The following is a 25,968-nucleotide window of genomic DNA, read 5'->3' as shown; positions in this document are numbered from 1 at the left end:
TTTTTACATGAGTAGAATGTGTCCATTTATTGAAAATGCATCTCTGGGTTTTTTGTGGGGCACAGAAATTCGTTCATTATTTTTTTTCTTCAAAATATAATCCGCCCCCCCCCCCCCAAGGTCTGAGGGACAGTGAACCGGCCCCCTGCTGAAAAGGTTTACTGACCCCTGACCAAGATATTTGGACATTCTTCGTCTCAGGCCTTCCACTGTGTTAGAGGCATCTATCTTGCGCACAAACGGTGCTCTGTCGCAGAAGCAAACGTAGCATGCTCCGTTCCTAACTTAGCTTACGGAGGCCCAGGGAGGGACATACAGGGAGGGCAGCCCAGATGCGTACAATAATTGCTCCTAAATGAGAAACAGCTCTTTGAATGGGAGAGCGATTAGCAGCTGAATGGAGAGAGGAGATAATGGAGTGGGAGAACCCTGAAAATGGAGAAGAGCCGGGAGGCGGTGGGGGTGGGAGGGGATAAGCCTAGAAAGGGTGTGATGTGACGAGGAGGGAAGACACCTGCAGTTTGGCTTTCCAATTCTTGGCCTCCGCTACGACTGTCGGCAGGCAATTACCGGCCATTATGGCCTTCCTTGGAGCAGAACCGGGCTCAGGCGCAGCAAATTTCAGGGCGCAAGCCAGGTCTGCAGAGGAGGCAACTTTGTTAAGAGGCGATAAGAGATCTGGAAGTGGCTTTAAAGGAAGGGAGAGAGAAGCAGGACACTGTCCAGATGCGGAGGCCCTTTTCTTGGCGCTCTCTTCCTTTCCCACCACATGGCTCAGGCCTCCCTCCTTCGGAAGCTAAAGTGCATCTACCTGCGGGGACCACCGGCCATGCTGGACCTGCCTGTAAAAGGGGAGCGTTAATGGGAGCTGGAACGGTTTCTGTCGGGTGGCACACAGACAAGGCAGAAGCGGAGCTACCATGCCAGGTGAGTTAGGCAGGGTGGCCCGTTTTATTGATGACAATTGAAAGAGAGCAGTTGTCTGCTTGAAGGGGTTTTCTCTTCCAAGAACTGGACAATCCAGGCCTGGTTTAATGTTGAAGATGTGGGATGTAACATCACTGAAGAAGCAATTCCTGTTTGCCCAGAGTGGACATGCAGGGTAATGTTGCTTCAGCCAAGGGGACTTCCTGTCACACCTGGTCTGGAGCATCCTTCCCCTGCGTGTGACCAGGGAGATGGGCGTGACCCTGGCAGAGCCTACAAAAGGCCAGTCACACAGCCATCTCTCTCTCTTGATCCCTTCTCTCCATTTTGCCTTTTGCTGTCTGCTGGCTCTCAGCCAGCAGCACATGGGCTCATCCTTCACAGAGGATGAACCCACACTTTTCACTGTAACTACAAGCTAACGCAGGCATAGGCAAACTGGGCCCTCCAGATGTTTTGGGACTACAATCCCCATCATCCCTGACCACTGGTCCTGTTAGCTAGGGATGATGGGAATTGTAGTCCCAAAACATCTGGAGGGCCCAGTTTGCCTATGCCTGAGCCAAAGCCTGCCTTCAGGACTGTAATGTGAACTCAATGTAAGTAACATTCATTACTATTAAGACTGTTGTGTCATTATTGTTTTTAAGAGGGAACTAAAGGGGATTTACCATGACAAGCCAGACTGGGTTGCTTAACTCAAATGATTCTTACGAATCCATCAACTAGCTTTCTGCAATGTATAAGGGAATGTGCTCTGCTACAAGCTCACTAGTGTGAGGTAAGATAATATTTAATCAATATAACCCTATGAAGGGAGAGCTCACCCATCAATTGTTAAACCTGGACTCAGGCTCAGCAAGCACATGGGTCATCTGAGCCACGTCTTCCCCCCCATGGCCAGATGGATTGTTTATATTTCTTTTTATATTGCAGTCCTTGGACTCAGCTATACACCTGCAAATATAACGCTTTAAGTGCATTATACAAATGTGAAACAAGATGGCGCTGGTGAGCTAATGGCAAATTCCATATATGTTTTAAAACATGTTTTTTAAAAGCATTTTCACAGCGTTGTTTTTTTATGTGTGTAGATTCAGCCCTTATTTCTGAAATTGCATATGAACATTTAAAGCCAGCATATGGAAACATGTAGATCCGTGTCATCTTTTCGGAGAGAGGGGGGGAGGGCATGCGTAAACAATCAACCCCAGAGCTGCGGGTGTGATGTGCAGTGGTGTACAGTTCTCTGCTCGCACCTTAAAGAAGCAAACCAGCCACCTTGCACATATTGCACGATCGCACAAGTAGTGAATTGGGCTGGTGGAATTCTGGACTGCACCAATTTACGCTGTAGGGGAGGAATCACAAGGTGGTGAAGTGAGCTGGTAGAATTTTGGGCTGTACCACTTCACACTGCGGGTGAGGAATCCTTCCCCTCCTCCTCATATTGCCATGGGAAACTCCCAAGCACATGCAGGAGGGGCACAGCCCCACCACAGCAAGAGCCTACTCTCTGTTTTCCTCCTCCTTGCCCTCCCCTCTTGCGCCATCATCCAGGCATAACATGCTCAGCAGGGACCACAGATTGCACATGCATCTTCCTGTTAGGATTCTTGCTCCGTGTTTGCAGTCATGGGATTGTTTTCTATCACATGCCGGTGTATGTTTTCATTCCACAGTGTGGGAAGTGACGGAGACAGGATGTTTTGTGTTACTGTTTTCTGCAATGTAGGACTATTGTCCTTTGTTCTTTCTCTCTTTGCTGTCTGATAAGAAAAAGGAAGGAGCTAAGTCAGAATGCTCCGAGTGTATTATATGTAAATAAAGTAGATTAGCCAAAATGCTGTGCTAATGAGTTCTGTTACACAAACTGCCAATACTTTGCAGGATCGTAAGTGTGCAGATGGGGGACGCAGGTGGCGCTGTGGGTTAAAGCCTCAGCACCTAGGACTTGCCGATCGAAAGGTCGGCGGTTCGAATCCCTGCGGCGGGGTGCGCTCTCGCTGCTCGGTCCCAACGCCTGCCAACCTAGCAGTTTGAAAGCACCTCCGGGTGCAAGTAGATAAATAGGGACCGCTTACCAGCGGGAAGGTAAACGGCGTTTCCGTGTGCAGCTCTGGCTCGCCAGATGCAGCTTTGTCACGCTGGCCACGTGACCCGGAAGTGTCTCCGGACAGCGCTGGCCCCTGGCCTCTTAAGTGAGATGGGCGCACAACCCCAGAGTCTGTCAAGACTGGCCCGTATGGGCAGGGGTACCTTTACCTTTACCTTTAAGTGTGCAGATACTTCTTGGTATCCGTCGCTTTGATATTCAGGCTAGAGAAAGCTTTTGAAGCTCCCAAACAACAGACCAGGAGGGAGAGAACTTGCCAGTCGGGCATGTGTCTCTGCCAGGGTCCGACATGCGAGTAGGACAACCCTTACATCCATCCGTGGCCCATTCCTTTCCCACCCCGTAACTTTGGTGGGTTGGGTTGAGGGAAATAACTCTCACATCTCAAAACACTTTCAGGCTTCTGGAAGGGCAGCCCAACAAATGCTTTGCCTTTTAGCCTCTCTCCTCCACTTCAAATTCCCACTAAAAAAAAAAAAAATTAAAACCACTAACATCTTGCACTTAGTGAACATGCAGACCAAGAACAAAGTTCTTCTATTAACCACACGCAAGCAGCTTTTACTTGAGGAACTATTTTAAAATATTAACCCACACGCATAGCTGCAGTACAAAGAGCAACTGCTCCAGATTCCTAGTACTGTATCTCCGGCTGCGTATACACTATACCTTTAAAGCACATCCAAAACATATTTCTCTCAAAGAATTCTGGGCACTGTAGTTTCTCCCTCACAGAGTTACAATTCCCAGAAACCCTCAACAGTTAGCCTTGTTCAAACTTCATTCTCTTATAAATCCATAGTGCACTTTTAAGAAAAAGTTTTTAAAAGTTGTAATTAAACACAAGAAGAAAAAGGAACAGCCCACTCTTTCTGATCCTCTTCTGTACAGAGACAGTGGCAGGCAATTATGATTCAGTTTTATAATTCAGGGATGCTGTGGTCCTTGAAGTAAAGGATTACCCTAGAGCAGAAACTAATATCTATACTGTAGATATTGGCAAATTTTCATTCTTGCTTCCCATTCAAACCATTTCAGTGAGAAATGGTAGAGAAAATTACAGTTTTTTATACACAATGTGAAATCTGCATATAAATGCAATTACCTAATGTACACATACATGTCTTGATGGTTTGATTTTAACAGACTTCTAATATCTAAGCTCATCAACAGCCAACTATCAATACCTTGTATTGCTTTAAAAAAAACCCAAACAAGTTAGGCCCAAGGGTACTTTAGAGACCACCTGACCCCTTATATTCAGTCTCTGAGATCATCTGCAGGAGCATCACAAGTAATTCCTTGAGTTGGAGAGGTTCATTTGACAATAATCTGAACTGTTAGTGTCATCATCCCAGTTTTGTGCAATATTCTGCTGATGAGGGGAAAACATGCTTCAGGTGTGCTTCAAAGGTACAATGGTACCTCGGATTAAGAATTTAATTTGTTCTGGAGGTCCATTCTTAACCTGAAACTGTTCTTAACCTGAGGTCCACTTTAGCTTAATGGGGCCTCCTGCTGCCGCCGCACCGCCGCTGTGCAATTTCTGTTCTCATCCTGAAGCAAAGTTGTTACCCCGAGGTACTATTTCTGGGTTAGTGGAGTCTGTTACCTGAAGCATCTGTAACCTGAAGCATCTGTAACCCGAGGTACCACTGTATACTAGTGTGTACATAGCGTTAGTTTGATCACCTCGTTCTGCAGAAAGTATAGAACTATTCAGAACTTCATCGAGGTTGGCATAGATCATGATTCAATCAACATCTGGGCCCCGGAAAAGTCCATGGTGAGAGTTTCAAAGATCTGGTTTCCTGGTCCATATTTTAGTGCAGGACTATAGCTCCCATCGGGACGTGGGTGGCGCTGTGGTCTAAGCCACAGAGCCTAGAGCTTGCCGATCAGAAGGTCATCAGTTTGAATCCCCGTGACGGGGTGAGGTCCCATTGTTCGGTCCCAGCTCCTGCCCACGTAGCAGTTCGAAAGCACATCAAAGTGCAAGTAGATAAATAGGTACCGCTCCGGCGGGAAGGTAAACGGTGTTTCCATGCGCTGCTCTGGTTCGCCAGAAGCGGCTTAGTCATGCTGGCTACATGACCCGGAAGCTGTATGCCGGCTCCCTCGGCCAATAAAGAGAGATGAGCGCCGCAACCCCAGAGTCGGTCACGACTGGACCTAATGGTCAGGGGTACCTTTGCCTTTACCTATAGCTCCCATCATTCCTGGCCATTGTCCATGCTTGATGGGGCTGATGGGAGTTGGAGTCCCACAACCTCTGCAGAGCCACAGGTTCCCCGTCCCTATTTTAGTGCCTGGAGTTCTTTGTTCCGAAGGAGCCAGCCATAGGCGCTCTTCCCATTAATATTTATCTGTTCCTTGTTGAATGGAAGTAGAGCTGAGCAGACAATGAAAGTTTTAATTGCTGGCACTTGCTGCCAAAAAGCAATTTCTCTCTTGCTCAAGGGACAGGAAGACAGGAGGTAGGTTTTATTATTATTATTATTTAAAGAGCACCTCAATGGAGCTTGTGGATCAGAGGGGAAAGCACCGTCCGAAACTGGCAAAAAAAAGCTTCTGCTGCTGCAACCTTTAGTTATGAGTTGTAATATGTATCTAACATGCTCCATCCAAAGGGAATACGTTGAGTAATAGCACAAGATTTTTTAAATAAGAAGAAGGAAACTAACCGCAGTTCCACTGAATATGCAGCGCAGTACAATTAAAGCTTTCTGCCATGCAGTTTTACTCCAGGCCACCAAATGTCCCTCTCAGGCAGGAAGTCCTGACATCACGTCTCCCCTCAGAGTCCCAAAGTTAACTTGTGCGAAGCAGTTACCAAGAACACCCTCTGCAAATCATCATCATCATAACTAGATGGTTCCCAGATGGAACAATTAAAGACATTTTATTCTCTCAGGCAATTTAAGCGAAATGAATTTTTCTTTTAGATCTGATGGGAAAGGAAGCTATATTTTAAATGCTAAAATGGAGTCACCCATTCTGCTGTCTGAATTGGTTATGATGAATCTGGAAAGTGCTCTTGTTTTAATTGTCTCTCCGGGTGTGTATTTTTTTTTAATAAAAAAAAATACTGTTTCATACCTGCCTGGCCTGTCATTTCAAAGTAATCTTATTCAATGTTCATTCAGAAGTTTCAGTGGGTTCACTGGGACTTCCTCTAGCCCAGTAGTTCCCAAATGGGGGTCCGTGTAACCCGCCCGGGGGGGGGGCATCTGTGACACCATTGACATGAAACAACTACCATAGTGATACCAAGTTTTTCAAAAGTATGGCTTGGCTTGGCTTTTGAAAGAAGGCCACACATTTAAAGCACTGTGGTTCAATTTTAAACAACTCCCCTGAAATAATTCTGGGAAGTTTAGTTTGTTAAGAGTGCTAATTATTGTTAGGAGACCCCTTTTTCTCTCCTGGAGCTACAATTCCGAAAATAGTTTTAACAATCAATCCCTCTTTTCTGGGAACTCTGGGAGGGGAATAGAGTTTTCCCCTAAGGAACTACAGCTCCCAGAAGGGGCGCCACAGTGCTTTTAAACGGTGTGAGTGCGTCCCAAGTCTATTCAGCCTGGAAGCGTTTCTGCTCAGCATCAGGAAAGCTATCTCCAACCAAAGCGATGGCAGCTATCAATTTTCTAAAAACACACAGTCTGTTATTGCAGTTGTAAACTGGGGCTTTCCCCATGTCTGCAGGGTCTGGAAATTAGTCATTACTGCGGTTAACAACCAGTGGGGCTTTGCTCATTAATTGCTCTGCCCCCAGCTGTTAAATAGCAAAAACGGTTGTTAACTCCAGGTTAAAAACAACCGCTAAACACACACACACACACACACACACACACACACTCGTGCACAATCCAAACAGAAAGCAAGGTGATCAGGAGGGGGATTATGACAGGAATTACAGACTATAAACTCCCTGCAGGTTAATGTCAATGCCAAAGGTTGGGTGAGGCCGCTAGCTATCTCAAGTGAGTGCAAATGTATACATTGGCAAGACACTTCGCTTTAGCTGCTGCTGCTGCTGCTGCTGCTACAGTTCAGAAGCTATTTTACCTCAAGGCAAAGCAGTCGCCTCAAGTGGTGGATTTGAAGTTCAAGGCAATCGTTTTTGTATGGCGTTTAAAAGCAATTTGGTGGGAGAAGTCAGGGAGACTCAAGAGGGCAACATTTATTTTATTTTCTAATGTAAAATAATTATAAGTCTCCCTTCATCGGGTACCAGGATTAGATAGAGTACATATAGAACCAAATAACAACAACAACAGCAGCAATACCAGAAGTCTCAAAACGATTTACAGGGACAATGTAGTCCCATCTATGCCATATATTTAAAGCACTCTTATGCCACTGTTAATAATATTATTATTATTATTATTTATTATTTATACCCCGCCCATCTGGCTGGGTTTCGCCAGCCACTCTGGGCGGCTTCCAACAGAATATTACAAATGCGATAAAACACTAAACATTAAAAACTTTCCTAAACAGGGCTGCCTTCATATGTCTTCTAAAAGTCAGAGAGTTGTTTATTTCCTTGACATCTAATGGGAGGGCCTTCCACACGATGGGTGCCACTACCGAGAAGGCCCTCTGCCTGGTTCCCTGCAACCTCTGCAATTTGTTAAAGGTGCTAATATTTATCAGAGTCAGACCCGTCTTACCATTAGGCAACTGCCTCAGGTGGCCGATTCAGGGGTGAACCATTCCCTCCCATTGGAGGACAGAGCTAGGTATGCCATGCAGATCATTCTGCACCCCCTGAATTAGCCTGCTTCCCTTGGGTGGAATGGAGGACGCCATCTTAGCACCAGTGAACTGCTGCTCTGGTTGACTTCCATATATGAAACAGGGGACACCATCTTGCCCGTTGCCTCATACAGCAAAATGTCTTGGGCCGGCCTTGGTCAGGAGACACACACCCCTCCTCACAGAGTGAAAATTGCCAGCAACAAACTACAGTTCCCGGGGGGGTTGGGGCAGGGGGGCGGTTGCCATGATTGCTGTCAGAGTGCTTTCAATGTATGGTGCGAACGTGATCGCAACATACTATAAAAACCACTTGAAGTGAAACAGGCATACAAAGAGGCCCTAAATTGTGTCTGGATTTTCATCCCTTGCCGCTCCATCTCCACACACACACTCCACCCACGCCTGATGGCTCAGGGTGGCTGACAAATACTTTAAACAACAAACATCAGTTCAGATGCCAGCTCCTCTCCCGCCAGGCTGGCATGACTGTCCGCTATCAGCTTCCCTGCCACAACTGTGTCGCTCCCATTCTTAAGTTAACAGCTTGGTGTAATTGCTTTGCGAGCGACAGCTTGAATCACAGCAGGCCCTGTGAATGCGGGTGATTCAGACCCCCTCCTATCTCCTCGCTGCCACCACCGCCAGGGAGCTATTTTAAGCAATGTCAAACAAAAGATGCTGCTGAAGCCATTCTGGAGAGCAGGGAGGTAGCCGGGCAAGTCGGGAAGCCGGGCCTGAATGCTGCCTCTGTGCGCTCTTGGGAAGACTTTCGCCTTTCAGGGCCTCATCGAAGATGCATCCCTCTTTCGGATTGGAATGGCTCCCATGCCAGCTCATGGCCCTTCCAGGCTGCTGCTATTTTCAGGTGGAATTCAGTCACACTCTGGCAAATCCAAGCCATGCAGTTATAGGCAGGGCCGGATTTACGTATAAGCTAAGCAAGCTATAGCTTAGGGCCCCACTCTCTTGGGGGCCCCCAAAAAATTAAAAGAAAAAAACTGGATGTACAGTGGTACCTCGGGTTAAGAACTTAATTCGTTCTGGAGGTCTGTTCTTAACCTGAAACTGTTATTAACCTGAAGCACCACTTTGGCTAATGGGGCCTGCTGCTGCCGCTGCACAGCCGCTGCACGATTTCTGTTCTCATCCTGAAGCAAAGTTCTTAACCCGAGGTAATATTTCTAGGTTAGCAGAGTCTGTAACCTGAAGCGTATGTAACCCAAGGTTCCACTGTACATTTCCAAAATATAAGATAAAAACCAAATAAAACCTACACACAGCAACAGTGTTTTGTGTTGCGTAGGCTCCTATGATGTAAGTAATGGGCCCGCCTGCTAGCCTGCTTCCTAAAATATCACTGGTTCTTAATTGTATTTCAGTTCAACCTGGGTTGTTATGTGCAAATGGCTTTAGATATCTATTAGGTCCATAAATTACCATATATTCAACACAAAAAACAGTGACAATTTACAGCTGCCCCAGCTTCTGATTTGATCCTAAAATGTCCACTTTTCCTTAGGTCATGAATGAATGCTCAATAAATAGCCGACCTTCCTGCAAACAAAGCTGAATGAAGGCTGAATAATTTATTTGTATACTACCCCTTATCAAAAGATCCTGGGGTGGCTTACAACATTAATAGCACATTTTATGGAGCATCAATTATAAAAGCATAATAGCAGACAGCATAATAATAAAATAATCATAATAACAGCCCCTCCCCTCCACAGCTTTAACAGGTCATTATTTAATGGCCAAAGGCCCAGGTAAAGAGGAATGTTTTTGCCTGGGGCCTAAAGACATGCAATGATAGTGCCAGGTGTGCCTCTCTGGGGAGAGCATTCCACAGATGGGGAGCCACCACAAAAAAGGCCCATTCTCATGTCACCTTCCAAACCTCTCAGGAAGCAGGGACATAGAGAAGGGCCTCAGATTACAAGGTCAGTGTAGTTTGGTATCATGGGCGCACTGAATGCAGAGTAGTGGTGTAAGGCAGTGTTTTTCAACCACTGTTCCGCAGCACACTAGTGTGCTGCAAGATGTTGCCTGGTGTACCGTGGGAAAAATTGAAAAATTCGAAAGATTTAAAAATAAAGTATTTTATAATTTTTCATATTTCTGTTTACTTACTATTTCACAATAAAGTAATTATAAAATACTTTCTTTGTGTTTATTTGAGTCCTATTCAAGAGAATTACTTTATATATAGTCAATATAGGCACAGAGTTAATTTTTTTAACATTTTCTAATGGTGGTGTGCCTCGTGATTTTTTTCATGAAACAAGTGTGCCTTTGCCCAAAAAAGGTTGAAAAACAGGTGGCGCTGTGGGTTAAAGCCTCAGCGCCTAGGACTTGCCGATCGAAAGGTCGGCGGTTCGAATCCCTGCGGCGGGGTGCGCTCCCGCTGCTCGGTCCCAGCGCCTGCCAACCTAGCAGTTCGAAAGCACCTCCGGGTGCAAGTAGATAAATAGGGACCGCTTACCAGCGGGAAGGTAAACGGTGTTTCCGTGTGTGGCTCTGGCTTGCCAGAGCAGCGATGTCACGCTGGCCACGTGACCCGGAAGTGTCTCCGGACAGCGCTGGCCCCTGGCCTCTTAAGTGAGATGGGCGCACAACCCCAGAGTCTGTCAAGACTGGCCCGTACGGGCAGGGGTACCTTTACCTTTACCTTAAGGCATCAGCTGGGAAACCCCCAAGGAAAATCCCAAGAAATGAAGGCTCAGAGAGGTGGTGGTGGCCCGAGGGAGAAGAGGGACAGGACTGGGAGGAGGAGGTGTCGGAAGCTGAAGAGCTAACAGGACTTAATGACCCGGGAGAGTGTGGCAGAAAGAAGTCCAGAATCGGAGGCAGAAGCTGAAGCAGGAAAGTGAGATGAGGGAGGCCAAGAGGTAGAGATGAGTCAGGCTGGTGAAGAGTCACGGGTGTCTCCCCCTCCTGCTGTGAACAGATCTCCTCCCCTCTGATCTCCCAGGACCAGGAGAGGTGTGAAAAGGGCAGAGGAGAGGTTGGTATCACACAGACACAGTCTCTGATTGCTTGGGAAACAACCTGGTGAGGAGGTGGGGACTTTGAATCTCTAGAGCTGATTTTCATGGAGGAAGACCGCTGGGAATGCTGCTCTGCTCATTAGGCCTGACACTCAACCAAGTCTGTGGAGGTCATGAGTTTGCTAATAGCTAGCTCCATCTTCAAAGTGTGTGATTACTGACCGGCACACTCCTATGACATCACCAAAGGGGCAGGACTAGAGATGGGAAGGCCTGGGGAGGAAACTGGAAAAATTGGGGGGGGGGGACAGGATCCCCACCTCCATTTTTCCAGGTTTTCCCCCAGGCCTTCCCATCTCTAGGCATGACAAAGCCAAGCAGCTATCATGTAACACCTGTGACTCCCCCTTTCTTGAAAACGCAGCCAGTTTGAGACATCCTGACCACTGTCACCACGACTGCCTCTGCCCAAACGAAATGCTGAGCTTCTAGCAATAACAAGGATTCCCGAAGCGAGATGGGAAGAGATCAATGGCTGCCTTTATAGCTGACAAGATCTCTGGGGTCACTCGGTGACAAGCACTTCAAATTCTCCAGAGTTTGCAAATTTCATGCCGCAACATTCCCCCCTCTGGGGTAGACTTTGGACACCATTGTCTTTGGGCTGGCGGGCTGGAGAGGGATGAGGAAGAAGGGTCTCTCTTGTTCCCCCGGCCCGCCTGCTCCCTTCCAAGCATGGAGTTGGTGCTGGCCTAGACTCCCAGCGGAGAAATACAATGGAGCGCTTCTTGGCTCGGAGGCCGTGACTTCGCCCGGTGGAGGCTCTGCCCCCAATCTCGGAATGGATCTTCTCAAATACACCCAATTCCCACACAGAGCCCCGATTCAGACTCCCGTCTTTGTTTCTGCAAGTCGTCATCTATTGGAAATCCCATTGTTAGCCGTCGGGGAAGGACCAAGAGATGCCCCTCTGGATTCCTGAAAAGCCCGACACCCTGGCCTTATGAGCTGCGGTGCTAGAGGTTTAAGAGGGGACAAGAGGAGGACAACGGCACCAGCCCACGAGCAACGGCGCCGATGCTGGCGAGGCAAGCAGGCGTGGGATGTTGTGCAGACACAACATCTGCCCTAGGCAAGAACAAGCGGGCAATGGTAACAAGAGAAGTGGCATCTTGCAGCAGAATTGCATTAATTTTTTTCTTTACTGGCTCTGTTCTACTCAGCTTAGCAGTCGCATGATAAAGGTAAAGGGACCCCTGATGATTAGGTCCAGTCGTGACCAACTCTGGGGTTGCAGCACTCCTCTCGCTTTATTGGCTGAGGGAGCATGGTGTGGACCAGGAGAAAAAATGGCAACTCCTTGGGCTAGCATCCAAAATAGTGGTACCCTGGTTCTCAGACGCCTTGGTACTCAACTTGGAACCCAAACACTACAAACCCAGAAGTAAGGGTTCCGGTTTGAGAACTTTTTTCAGAAGCCGAATGTGCTCCGTTTTGAGTGCCACGCTTCCATTTTGAGTGTAACGCTTCTGATTTGAGTACCACACCTCCTCTTTGAGTGTTACACTGAGATCTGTCTGTTTTTGCTATTGATTTTGCGTTTTTGTTTTTGCGGCTCTTTTTGTTTCATTTTTGTGACTGTGTGGAACCCAGTTCGGCTACGGATTGATAGATTGTGTGACTGCAGTACATTGTTTATTGCTTTCATTTTATGGACCAATGGTCTCATTGGATAGTAAAATTCATGTTAAATTGCTGTTTTAGGGGTTGTTTTTAAAAGTCAGGAATGGATTAATCCATTTTGCATTACTTTCTATGGGAAAGCGTGCCTTGGTTTTGAAACGCTTTGGATTTGGAACGGACCCCTGATATACTGCAGGCGTCAGCAAACTTTTTCAGCAGGGGACCAGTCCACTGTCCCTCAGACCATGTGGTGGGCCGGACTATATTTTGAAATATATATATATGAATGAATTCCTATGCTGCACTAATAACCCAGAGATGCATTTTAAATAAAAGCACACATTCTACTCATGTAAAAACACACTGATTCCCAGACTGTCCATATTTAGAAGGTGATTGGGCTGGATCCGACGCCCGGGCCCTAGTTTGCCTAGTTTGCTATGAAATTGTAGGTTACAAAAACTTCAACAAATAAGCAGATAAACAAACTATATTAGACAACGGTCCCTGCCAAAATGTGTCTCTTTGAAGAATTCACAGTAAAATGATTACAAATATTCATAAGGGCTATTTTTATATATAGAAAAGAAAGGAAAAGAAAAACGCAAACTCGCCTGCATTTTGTTTCTTTAAACATAAGATTTAAAGAAAATGAGAAAACTGAAACGAACAGATTCACCCATCCCTAGTCCCAGTAAGTATAGCCAGTTCCTTCATAAACCCCCTTGTGCAGGCAGCTAGAATGGATAAACCTCCAGCGTCCCATTTCAACTCAAAAATTCTAGGTCTATTATTCACACACACTCACACACACACGCAATTCACGTTTGAGATCATCTACAATTTACCAGAGTTTCACAGAAGACCAATAAATGTCAAAAGGGCCCTCTGCATAATCACTGATCCAGAGGAACCTTTTTCCTTTGAAAGTCTGCAGTTTTTGTACTGTGTGGCTTCCCTCTCTCCCTCTCTCTCTCTCTCACACACACACGCAAATCCTCCCTGTCTTCTTAATGTGCTCCCTCAAGAAACAAACTTCTCATTTTGCATCCATTTATAGCCAGTTTAGGTAAGTGGATATGTTGTGTGGGAACTGATGATCTTTTAGAAAGGAAAGCAGTTAAATATATAAATAACCCAAGAGGGGGTGGGATTTGTCGGTTTGATGGTTTGCTAAATAATTGTGACTCTGAAACAAAAACCCTGCCCTAACACTACACAACAGAATAAAAGAACACCCCCCATCTGGAAACACACACACCGTCTTTCTCCCTCCCTCTCTCCCTTTCCCCCATTCGCAATATGTCTATGTCAAAAGTGTCTCTCGCGACATGTAAATGAGCTGTGAAAAAGAATCTATGAATTGAAAGTGGAGTCAAAAGATGCACTTTTCCCTATTCGTTTGTTTTGAAGCGCAAGAATATCTTTAAGAGAAACTATTTTTTTTAAAAAAAAGTGGAAATGGTTGTTTGTTTGTTTGTTCGGTGTGCGTCCGTGCGTCCATGTTATGTGTCTGGTTTTGCTAACGAAGCCAAAGGTCCAGCCACTTGATTTGTAAATGAAGTCCAACTGACGTGTTTCTTTCCTCAGCAATCCTTCAGCCTCATTAAACAGAATCAAAACTCCCCGTGACAAATCTGAATTGAGGAGGCAGAGGCCAATCTGACCTCCGAGGATGCTTTGGCCAGGCGTGTGTCTGTGGAAGCTGATAGCGAGTCAAGTTGGCGTCACTGCCGCTCCAAAGTCCTAATTCAGCAAAAGATTCAGCACTTTCTTCCCTAGGCAGCCACTGTGCCATCTACTGAACAGCTCGGTGCAGAGGAAAGCATTTCCAGAAGGAGTCCTGGACCTGCGGCCACGCAGCTTTGGGTTCAAACCTTGGCCAGCCCCACAGACTTTCCCTTGCCCAGCTGCTTCTCTTCAGCTCCCTCCCTCTGTAAAACTAGCATCCTTACACTTTGCCACGCAGAGTTTTGTCTTGCAGACAGATGCGTCAAAGGCTGTGAAGTGTTTCAAACAACACAGTTGCAATGGAACTGACAAGCACGCAAAATTCAGGGGGAGGAACTACCGAGGGCAAAATGAGAATTTGCAAAGCACAGAGTAGCTACGCTTGTTGAGACTCGCCTCTACGTGCCCATCCTCGTTTCTTGAACCTTGGCTTGCATGCCTGTGAAACATGGCAGCTTGCCTCCCTTCGCCCCTTAGTTTGACATGTGTTGGTTGTTTGGCATGCAAATAGGTGTCAGGTGAGAGTGGAGAGAACTGCAGCCAGACACTTACCTCGCACATCAATGTGGTGGTCTCTCATACTGCGGGATGTGAAAGCAGGGCTCCAGTGTATATTACTCCATGTTGTTGGGATGTGAATAGATGGTAGGGGACGTGGGTGGCGCTGTGGTCTAAACCACTGAGCCTCTTGGGCTTGTCGATTGGAAGGTTGGCGGTTTGAATCCCCACGACGGGGTGAGCTCCCGTTGCTCTGTCCCAGCTCCTGCCAACCTAGCAGTTCGAAAGCACGCCAGTGCAAGTAGATAAATAGGTACCGCTGTAGTGGGAAGGTAAATGGCATTTCCGTGCGCTCTAGTTTCCATCACAGTGCTCCGTTGCGCCAGAAGCAGTTTAGTCATGCTGGCCACATGACCCAGAAAGCTGTCTGTGGACAAACGCCAGCTCCCTCAGCCTGAAAGTGAGATGAGTGCCACAACCCCATAGTCGACTTTGACTGGACGTAACCACCCAGGGGTCCTTTACCTTTTAGATGCTAGGAGAGGATACGTTTGTATCCTAACAGATATTATCCTTCCTTATGTTTGTGAGTTTAACAGAGTGCCATCCCTTCGCAGTTTAAAAGGGAAGTTTAGATAGGCTAGTTTTAGCTTTTTAGTTTAAGGAATCCAGGAAGCTTTAAGGCAGACAGGATTTTCCTGGCATTTTCCCCTTTTCTCCCCCGTAAAGCAACAAACACACAAACAGTCTTGTAAAAGGTAAAAATAGCATTTACTCACACAGAATACTTGTTGGAAGAGTAACGAACACAGCAGCTTTGTCCAGGCAGGCTTCAGGTGGTAATTCAGTCACAAAGACATAATGTATTTTACGCTCTATAGGACGCACCTTGTTTCAGAGGGGGAGAACAAGGAAAAAAATTCTCCCCCTCTCTGCTCAGCGCCCCTTCAGCGAAGCAGCAGGAGAAACAGAGCCCCTTCCATTTCTCCTCCCACTTGGCTGAAGGGGCGCTGCGCAGCTCTCCCTCTCTGCTGAAGCCAGGAGAGTCTTGCTCTCCCGGCTTCAGCAAAAAGAACCCGAAGCCTCCGGAGCACAGCGGGACCTCCCGCTGCGCTCCGGAGGCTTCGGGTGGCTATCCCTGAAGCCTTCGGAGCGCAGTGCAAGTTCCTGCAGTGCTCTGGAGGCTTCAGTTCAGTAATAGCATCGTGAAACCTCCAGAGCGCGGAGGGAGTGCTCCCTCTGCACTTCGGAGGCTTCACGTTGTTATCGCTGAAGCCGAGGAGCCTGCATTCGCTCCATAGGACGCACACACATTTCCCCTTAATTTTTGGAGGGGGGAAGTGCGTCCTATAAAGTGAAAAATACAGTACTTAAGTCTAGCTTAAAATGGTGTCTGAGCATGGAGCTCAGGCATGCAGATGTTCTCACATTGCTTGCAGAGTGGAGGGAGGTGGACAGACATGGAAAGGGAATAAAAGAGTGTGCCCAGGCAGGCAGGTGAATATCTAGCTATGCCCTCCCTCCCTGTCAGGGCACAGTGAGAGTATCTATCACAGAGTTCTCTCTAGCAGACTTAACAGGAAAATTCTGTGAGCTTCAGCTCCTATCATGTGCCTATCTAGCAAGGCATGAATTGTTGGTTTGACTGCCTTTTGAATATCCCACACCATGGCAGCTTGCAAGGGGAGAGAACTGGCTACCTGGCCTCAGCTCAAGGGCAGTACCACCACTGCCAGATGTGTGTTTGAAACCTTGCAGAAGGTGAAAGGGGTGGAAGGAAGAAGAAGCCCCAACGATAACGGACTGGCATAATAAACTACAAGAATTTGCTGAAATGGCACAGTTGACAAATAGCCTGAGAGGCAATTCAAAACAAAAAAATTATGGGAAAATGGGATAGATATAAGATATATGTTAAAAAATATAGTAAAGGTTTGCTATCTATGCTAGCATTCGATTGATGTTGGAGAGAAATTGAGTTGAGAAACAAGATTAAGGGTACATATTGATATAGGAATGTATTAGATAAAATGTAAAGAAGTATACAATTCATTTGTAAAAAAAGAATATACAACGAGATTGACAGGAAGTCTGTAGTCTTGGTACAAATGTTATTTTGAAATGGCTTTATATCATTGTTTTTTCTTTGTTTTTTGTTTTTTCTTTCTTTAGGTACATAAATTTGCTATATAAACTTTGTATACATGTTGGAAATTATATTATAATATGCCCTGTAATGTAATATGATAATGTATACACATGTGACATAAGAACGCTAAAAAAGAAAGAAAGAAAGAAAGAAAGAAAGAAAGAAAGAAAGAAAGAAAGAAAGAAAGAAAGAAAGAAAGAAAACCCTGCAGAAAAGGAAGTTGATTGAGACGGTGATTTGGAAGAGGGCAGCAGTGAGAGTCTTAAGAGACAGTTTGTCACATATACTGTGGTACCTCAGGTTACATACGCTTCAGGTTACATACGCTTCAAGTTACAGACTCCGCTAACCCAGAAATAGTACCTTGGGTTAAGAACTTTGCTTCAGGATGAGAACAGAAATTGCGCGGCAGCGGAGCGGCAGCAGCAGGAGGCCCCATTAGCTAAAGTGGTGCTTCAGGTTAAGAACAGTTTCAGGTTAAGAACGGACCTCTGGAATGAATTAAGTACGGAACCAGAGGTACCACTGTATGTGTCATTTCAGAGTCCATATGGTTGCCTGGCAGCAGCTGTCAGGCCCTGGACCCTCCTGTCTTGATGGATGCCTTGTCCACTCCATGCCAGATGGCGGGGTCTGGGAGGTTTCCACCGAACATTTCCCATAGTGCTCTGGAGCAACTGTCCACTGAGCACACAGGGGCATTGTGGGAAATTCTAATTGGCAGCTTCCCAACCATCTGTTCCCAGCAGCAAGCAAAGCCATGATTGTCCTGCGTTGGGGGCCCACCAGATAGCACTTTGCTGACGGGACCTTCCTCCCTGGACCCTGGTTATGGCAAAAGAGGGTGCCATGTTGTTTATAGCTGACAGGATGATTCCAATAGTTATTCATCAGGCAATGGTATTTATTTTGGTTTAATGCAAAAGATAGGGACCTGGGTGGCACTGTGGGTTAAACCAGAAGGTCAGAAGGTCGGCAGTTCAAATCCCCATGACGGGGTGAGCTCCCGTTGCTGGGTCCCTGCTCCTGCCAACATAGCAGTTCGAAAGCACATCAATGTGCAAGTGGATGAATAGGTACCGCTCCGGCAGGAAGGTAAACAGCGTTTCCATGCACTGCTCTGGTTCGCCAGAAGCGGCTTAGTCATGCTGGCCACATGACCCGGAAGCTGTACGCTGGCTCCCTCGGCCAGTAAAGCGAGATGAGCGCCGCAACCCCAGAGTCGTCCGCGACTGGGTCTAATGGTCAGGGGTCCCTTTAACTTTACCTAATGCAAAAGATGGAGTTGAATTTTAACTGGCATGGTTTGAAACAAGAGTGTCTTTTGGGATAAAGGATGACTTTCCGAATGATGTTAATGTTTCACTCTTCCTTCCTTCCTTCCTTGTTTTCTATTGTATCATATGTTTGAGATTTTAAGCCTGTGCGCAGGGAAGTTCTTGTTTTAATTAATTGTTTGTAAGCTACTCTGGGAGTCCTTTTGGCTGAAGAACAGGGGATGCATGCTCCCAGTCCCTGTTGAACTTCCAGCCCTTGGTGAAGGCCTACTAATTTCTATGGCATTTGAAGTTAGTTTTCCAGTTAATTTTAACTGATCTGATCTTTAATGGATCTTTTGCAACCTTCCTGTGCACCGCTACATAGATCAAATGTATATCTAATGTTTAAATAAAGAATCCTTGAAGTGTTGCTGCAGTAGCAGCAATTTGCATGGATAGTAGTTAATGTCTTAAAGGAAACGTATCCCATAGACTCTACATAGAGGTTCAAATCCACCTGGAAGTTGCATTCTGCCCTCCTTTCTGATTGAGGACACCCTATGTTGCACCTGGGAAGAGTGGTCTGTGATGATGACGCAACAATAGGCCACTTTGCATAAGCTCAGAAGCAGTCTTTTCAACTGCTGCAGGAATGTGATCTTAGCACCATGCTATGATGAGTTATTGCTTCCTTTAAACTCTGAGAACAAACCTTCATAAAGTTGTCCTGTGAGGTTTTTTCTCTCCGATTGTTTTGGGACGAAAAAAAAGTATATTTTTTGACACATCAGCCTAAGGGCCGGATTTAGGTTTGATGAGGCCCTAAGCTACTGAAGGTAATGGGGCCCTTTATATGTCCAGCTGTCCCTTGTCAACAACAAATTTTTTTTGTGTGTGTGTTGAATATATGCTATATGGTAATTTATGGACCTATAGGTATCTAAAACCATTTGCACATGTTTCCATGCAACTAGTCTATGCAGAATGTAGGCACCCTATATATAGAAATGAGCAAACCAGTGATATTTTAGGGAGCAGGCTAGCAGACTTACATCGTAGGAGCCTACACAACACAAAACACTGTTGCTGTATGTAGCCTTTATTTTATTTGTTTTTTATCTTATATTTTGGAAATGTACATCCAAATTTTTCTTCCCTTTAATTTTTTTGGGGCCCCGCAAAAGAGGGGGGCCCTAAGCTATAGCTTGTTTAGCTTATACGTAAATCCAGCACTGACAGCCCCCACTATGGGTTGTTTGCAATGGGTCCTGGGTAACGTGAAATCTGCAAGCACAGCAAGCAGCGACACTCACCGGGTGGTACAGCACGCTTGCGGGTCTTTGCAGAAAGCGCTGAAAACAAATCTCCAGGTTTCACCCCAGATGAGCAGAAATTAGCAGCTCATCAATTCTTCAAGAGCAGCTAATTAGCAAGTACCCAGGAGATCTGCGCTCTCTCTCAACATCAAGCCACTCAGCCAGCCCAGATTTGAGCATGCCGGGGGTGCTACTGTCTGTAGTTGAGACTCTCAGCCAGGATCCAAGTGGCCTGTGGTCTCCCCTGGAGAAAACGCCAGCCAAGCAGGGAAGTGCCACAAATTGCACTTGTCATGAGCACAGCTTCTTGTGGAGCCCGCCGAAAATCATAAAACACTTCCAGCCAGAAAAGTATCCCAACACTCAGTCAATGGTGTGTCCTTTTTTTTTAATTTTTTTTTTGAAATCCAAATGTTTTCTATTGGTTTCCATGTAAATACAAGAACAACATGCAACTACAGTAATGTGCTTTTTGAAAGACATCACCATCGTTGCGTGGTTGGTACTTAGCCCCAGAAATTATGCGGCTTTAAAATTTGGCTATCATTAGCCACAGGTTTCTTTGGCCCCTCAGATGTGGCTAAACTACAGCTCCCATCATCCCTGGCCATTGGTCATGCTGGCTGGGACTGATGGGAGTTGTGGTTCAGCAACATTTGGAGGGTCAAAGGTTCCATGCATGCAGTCTGCATAGAACTGAGATCTGGAGACAGCTGTGTCATGGAATTCTACTCAGTATTGATCCAGAGTAGATTCCAATGTATAGTTAGCAGAGTAAAACCTTAAACACGTTGCAGGATTCACAAAAAATAGACCCGAGGCAATTGTATTTCATCCAGCAGAGCTTTACTGCTACTGAAGGCAAATGAGCATAATGGTCACAAGTCCAATACATTCAGGATTGGCACTGTCCAAAAGAAATCCAGTTGCGGAAGACTTGCCGTATTTTTCGCTCTATAAGACGCACGAGACCACAAGACGCACCTAGTTTTTGGAGGAGGAAAACAAGAAAAAAATATTCTGAATCTCAGAAGCCAGAACAGCAAGAGGGATCGCTGCACAGTGAAAGCAGCAATCCCTCTTGTTGTTCTGGCTTCTGGGATAGCTGCGCAGCCTGCATTCACTCCATAAGACGCACACACATTTCCTCTTACTTTTTAGGAGGGGAAAAGTGAGTCTTATAGAGCAAAAAATACGGTAGCTTAAACTTACAATGTTGTTGTTGTTGTTTAGTCGTTTAGTCGTGTCCAACCCTTTGTGACCCCATGGACCAGAGCACGCCAGGTCTTCCACTGCCTCCCGTAGTTTGGTCAAACTCATGCTGGTAGCTTCAAAAACACTGTCCAACCATCTCGTCCTCTGTCATCCCCTTCTCCTTCTCAACATCAGGGTCTTTTCCAGGGAGTCTTCTCTTCTCACCTTCATGATAACTTTTAATAAATCTAAAAAACTTACAATAACTTATAATAAATCTAAACCTTAACACTGAGCACACTATGCACAGAACACCACACCAGAAAAAAACAGATAGAAAGAGAAAAGTGAAACCCAGGCTCCTTCTGGCCTTACTTTTAAAGTCAGCATGACCTTGACAGAAAAGATAACAGAACCAGTTTAAGCCTGCTGTGCTCAGCTTCTCTGAAGGAATAACCCAAATATCATGAGCCTTCTGCCTGTTTCTTTCACACAGAGAAGCTTCCAGAAGCTTCCAGTATACTCTATTAATTAGAATAGGAAAGATCTCTACACATCAGAGTAATACTTTCTGCACTAAGAAATACAAACTGATAAGCTGGTCATTCTAGACAGGAGCCACAGGATGATGCAGAAGAGGGTGGTTTAGCAGCACTCAGTCATTCCTGTTCAGCTTTAATCTGGTATAGAAACTCTGCTTCCAGGCTTCTAATACTCTGTAGCCAGGATTTAGGGTGGTGCGTCCAGTTCCCTCCCACACACACACACACAGGGTGCTGAGCTGTTGTTGTTGTTGTTGTTATTTATACAGGGATGCAGGTGGCGCTGTGGGTTAAACCACAGAGCCTAGGAGTTGCCGGTCAGAAGGTTGGCGGTTTGAATCCCCGTGACGGGGTGAGCTCCCGTTGCTCAGTCCCTGCTCCTGCCAACCCAGCAGTTCGAAAGCACGTCAAATTGCAAGTAGATAAAAAGGTACCACTCTGGTGGGAAGGTAAATGGCGTTTCTGTGTGCTGCTCTGGTTCACCAGAAGCGGCTTATTCATGCTGGCCACATGACCCGGAAGCTGTACGCCGGCTCCCTCGGCCAATAAAGCAAGATGAGCACCACAAACCCAGAGTCGGCCACGACTGGACCTAATGGTCAGGGGTCCCTTTACCTTTACTTTATTATTTATACAGGTGCCTTCAGGGAAGATCAACTTAAAAAGCAACTGCACCAAAATGAATTATTGTAAATAATAAAAAACACTTAGCGGGGAAGTGTCAAATGCTCTCCTTGTTCAGGGTGCCATATTACCCGCCCTGCCCTCCTCAGCTCCAGGGTTCCCACCAACTCAAAAACACCGTGTTTCCATGGAAGCATGTTGGACTCTTTGCAGGGCACAGAAGGAGAAAGGCCGACTCAGAATTAAACCAAAACATTCTGCCTTCAACAATGCCCTCAGTGCTACCTAATTTTGTAGAAATGCGTGCCTCATGGGTCTCCCGTCCAACACACACAAACACAGTGTCCCCCAGCCTCACAATCGTGAAGAAGGAGAAGGAGTCAGGCGTCAGTCTTAGCTGAACTCACTCTTGAGATATTCCTCAGACAATGAGGCCATTTTTTGATTTCCCTGGGCCTCCTCCCCAGCCAGCCTAGAAATCATAACTCTCTCACTCTCTGGAACGTGTCAACAGATGGTGACCGGGCGGTGACTGGGAGAGCACATGACGACTCCCGCTGTGGTCAATGTGCCAATATGCAGAGGGATGTTTCAGCTGAGAGCTGGAGATGTCAACAACTTGCTGGGTTCTCAATGAGTTGGCTGCTCCATTGACAAGTCTTTGGGATGCGCCCATCAGTGTTCCATATTCTAAATCTGCAGGTTCATCCTCATCAATGGGTGCAGTAGCCTGATTCATGGCCATGTGTTTTCTTATCATTACTATATCCCAGATTTCCTTCAAGGAGCACAAGGTTCCCCCTCTCATCATTTTATCCTCAGAACAACCCTGTGAAGTAGCTTTGGCTGAGAGGTCATGACTGGCCCAAAACCAGACAGCGGGTTTTGTGGCCAAGTGGGGACTAGAACCCCCGTCTCCCAGGTCTTAGTCCAACACTCTAACCACTACACCATCCTGGTTCTCAATAGAGAGGTGAACAAATGGATAATAAATGCACTGATTAGGTGTGTTTTCCTATGAACGAAGCCAAACAGTGAGAGCAAGTGCTGTAGGAGAAATTCAGGAGCAAGCAGAGATGGCACCCTTCTGCCCCTTCCTCCCCCCTGTTGTTGCAAATTTCCTCACCCAAGGGTGCAGCTAGGCAATTTCAGACCATGTACTTAAAGGTCTTACAGAGCCAAGGGAGAAGGGCTCTTTAAATGGCAATGCAGGTTACTTTACCTACATATACTTGAAGACAGGAACCCCAGAGCCACTTGCAAAAAAATCAGTGAAACTGTCCCTGCCCTCAGGCATATAAAGCATTCCTAACACACAAGCCACGCTACCAGAAGTGGTTTAGGATATGGCAGAGATTTCCTCCCGCTCTGGCCCCTGGTGATCTGTTGCAGAGTGTTTGAGGACTGGGACATTCGCAGGGAAACCAACATGCTTGTTTACAAAGCTATTGTACTACCAAACTTACTGTATGCTTTTGAAACGTGGACCACTTATAAACGCCATCTCCAACTCCTCAAAAGATTCCATCAACGGTGTCGCCGAAAAATTTTACACATCACTTGAGAAGACAAGTGAACTAATGCCAGTGTACTGGAAGAAGCAAAAATCACCAGTGTCGAAGCGATGATTCTTCAACATCAACTTTGTTTGACTGATCATGTTGTGTGGATGACTGATTACCATCTTCCAAAGCAACTACTCTATTCCGAACTTAAAAATAGAAAGCGTAATGCTAGTGCTCAACAAAAGAGGTTTAAAGACTCTCTCAAGGCAAATCTAAAAAATGTAGTATAATCACCAACAACTAGGAAACACTGGCCTGCGAGTGCTCCAATTGGAGAACAGCCTTTACCAAAGGTGTCGTGCGTTTTGAAGACACTCAAACTCCAGATGAAAGGGAGAAACGTACTAAGAGGAAGGCATGCTTGGCAAACCCTCACCATGATCAACTCCCGCCTGGAAACCTATGTCCCCACTCTGGAAGGACATATGGATCCAGAATCGGCCTCCACAGCCACTTACGCACACCCTGTTAAGAGTGTGTTTATGGAAGACAATCTTACTCGGCTACGAATGATCTGCAAAGAAGAAGAAGCATACCCTCCAAGTGTCCCGATTTTGCTGGAGAACGGGCAAAGACAAGGAGAGGCTGAAGCTGCTGAGGCCCAGCCCTGATTTTTCCTGTCCCCCTCTGAATATGTGTGTGCGTGTGAATTTATTTATTAAGCTCTACTTACGGATCATTTCCCTTAAAAGATCTCGAAGTGATTTCACAGCAAAATAAACATCAGCAATAAAAAGAATCACACCATTTCATATGTGAAAATACAATTAAAGCAATTTTGAAAACAAACTTTTTTTTCATATTTAAAAAATCAAGTCCAGATCGAAGATGAACAGAGACTAGGATAAAGGTCTCCACTTAAATGGGTTGCTGGAAAAAGGAAGGTTTTCGATAGCTGTTTTGATAGTTGCCAAAAAGACAATGGAGACGGAGCCTGGTTAATATTCAAAGGGAGGCGGCGGTCCAAAGTACAGATGCCACACACGAAAGGTCCCATTCCTACATCATATGAAACAGACGCCCTGATGAGATGTTGGAGCACAGTGATCAGTTGGGTACATAAGGGGTTACGGTACAATCTTTTCCAGGACGCGGGTGGCGCTGTGGGTTAAACCACAGAGCCTAGGACTTGCTGATCAGAAGGTCGGCGGTTTGAATCCCCACAATGGGGTGAGCTCCCGTTGCTCAGTCCCTGCTCCTGCCAACCTAGCAGTTCGAAAGCACGTCAAAGAGCAAGTAGATAAATAGGTACCGCTCTGGCGGGAAGGTAAACGGCGTTTCCGTGCGCTGCTCTGGTTCGCCAGAAATGGCTTAGTCATGGTGGCCACATGACCCGGAAGCTGTATGCCGGCTCCCGCGGCCAATAAAGCGAGATGAGCGCCGCAACCCCAGAATTGGCCACAACTGGACCTAATGGTCAGGGGTTCCTTTACCTTTATCCTTATGAGTTGGTGTTTGGCCCCTTTGTGCTCAAATCTCTCATGATGCTCTGTTACCATCACCCACCCCATTTCCGTCCTGCAGGCTTCTCTTCCGCCGTCCTCCCCCTCCAAGTGTCCTTTATATGGATGAGCTCAGCTCCACATGGCTTTAGCCAGTCCCAAGGGCTGGTCCGTTCCAACCTTCAACTTCCAAAAGAAGCCAATCTGGAGTCCCCCGTGATTCATAGCTTCTCTTTTATGAGAACAAGCTCTGGCACATACACACACCTCTCGCCTCCCTTTCCTTTTCTTCCATCCAGGTTCGAGCCCCCAGAGGATCCTCAATCCCCTCACTGCTTCCCTTCCCCCCCCCCTTCTTCCGGCAAATGGCTTATTAGAAACTTTTGTGGAACCTCCGTCTGTGACGTCAAGGTCTCCTTCCCTTCCTCTGTCCCGGGGGATGAGACACTAGAACAATCCCACACACCTGTAAACACCTTCCCCCTCTCTTCCTTTATCCTCTAAAGTTTCTGCTTCCCAGAGCTGTCAAGACATAAAAGATCTTTTGTGAATGCGGGGAAAGGATTTGCCAGAAATGCAAAACTCAATTCCAACCATGCTGCCATACATCTGGTCCATACAGCTGGTCTCCAGTGCAGTGAGGGACTTGGGTGTGCAGGCTGTTTTCCCCCTCTCCCCTTTTCATTTAATCCCCCCCCCTTTTAACAAAACAGGAACATGCTTGGTGCCAGAAGTGAAGATCAGCTGTGAACTTGTCCTTGGTGCACAGGGAGTTTCACACCGAGTGGAACCAGGAGGTCAATTCTTGATTTTTCATTTCAGCAGTTGGAGATCCTCTACATCTGAGCAGCTTTGTCTAGATAAGGTACACACACACATTTGTTCCAGCTGCTTTCGAGGCCACCCACCGCCTCTCTCGCTGTTTGTAAATAAGAGGCTGCTATTTATGCCTCCTCCCCACTGAAAACACTTCCCTGCAATGTCAGAAAACAACAACAGGTCATACATCTCATCGGTCATATGGCTGGTCAGGGAGGTGCTTATCAGAACCAGATTCAAGCAAAGGGGTCTTGGGACATTGATAACTTTGGCATATCTCTGAAGCCCCTGCAGATTTTCGCAGGGTGTGTTCTGCAACATGTCATTGATTCCATAATAGTGCATTAGTCGT

At 46.3% G+C, this 25,968-nt stretch overlaps 1 long non-coding RNA gene across 1 annotated transcript in view; it reads left to right on the top strand.

The window, feature by feature from the left end:
- The window catches only part of LOC310830330, a 371,459-nt gene that overhangs the window by 236,131 nt on the left and 109,360 nt on the right, over positions 1-25,968 (top strand). The window contains exon 2 of the long non-coding RNA XR_014557591.1: positions 15,032-15,135. This is a non-coding gene — a long non-coding RNA (uncharacterized lncRNA). The remainder of the gene's footprint in view (positions 1-15,031; positions 15,136-25,968) is intronic.

Source organism: Podarcis gaigeae (assembly GCF_964106915.1).
Source record: "Podarcis gaigeae genome assembly, chromosome: 13".
NCBI classification, from domain to species: domain Eukaryota; kingdom Metazoa; phylum Chordata; class Lepidosauria; order Squamata; family Lacertidae; genus Podarcis; species Podarcis gaigeae.
This window is presented reverse-complemented; position numbering and strand designations above follow the sequence as displayed.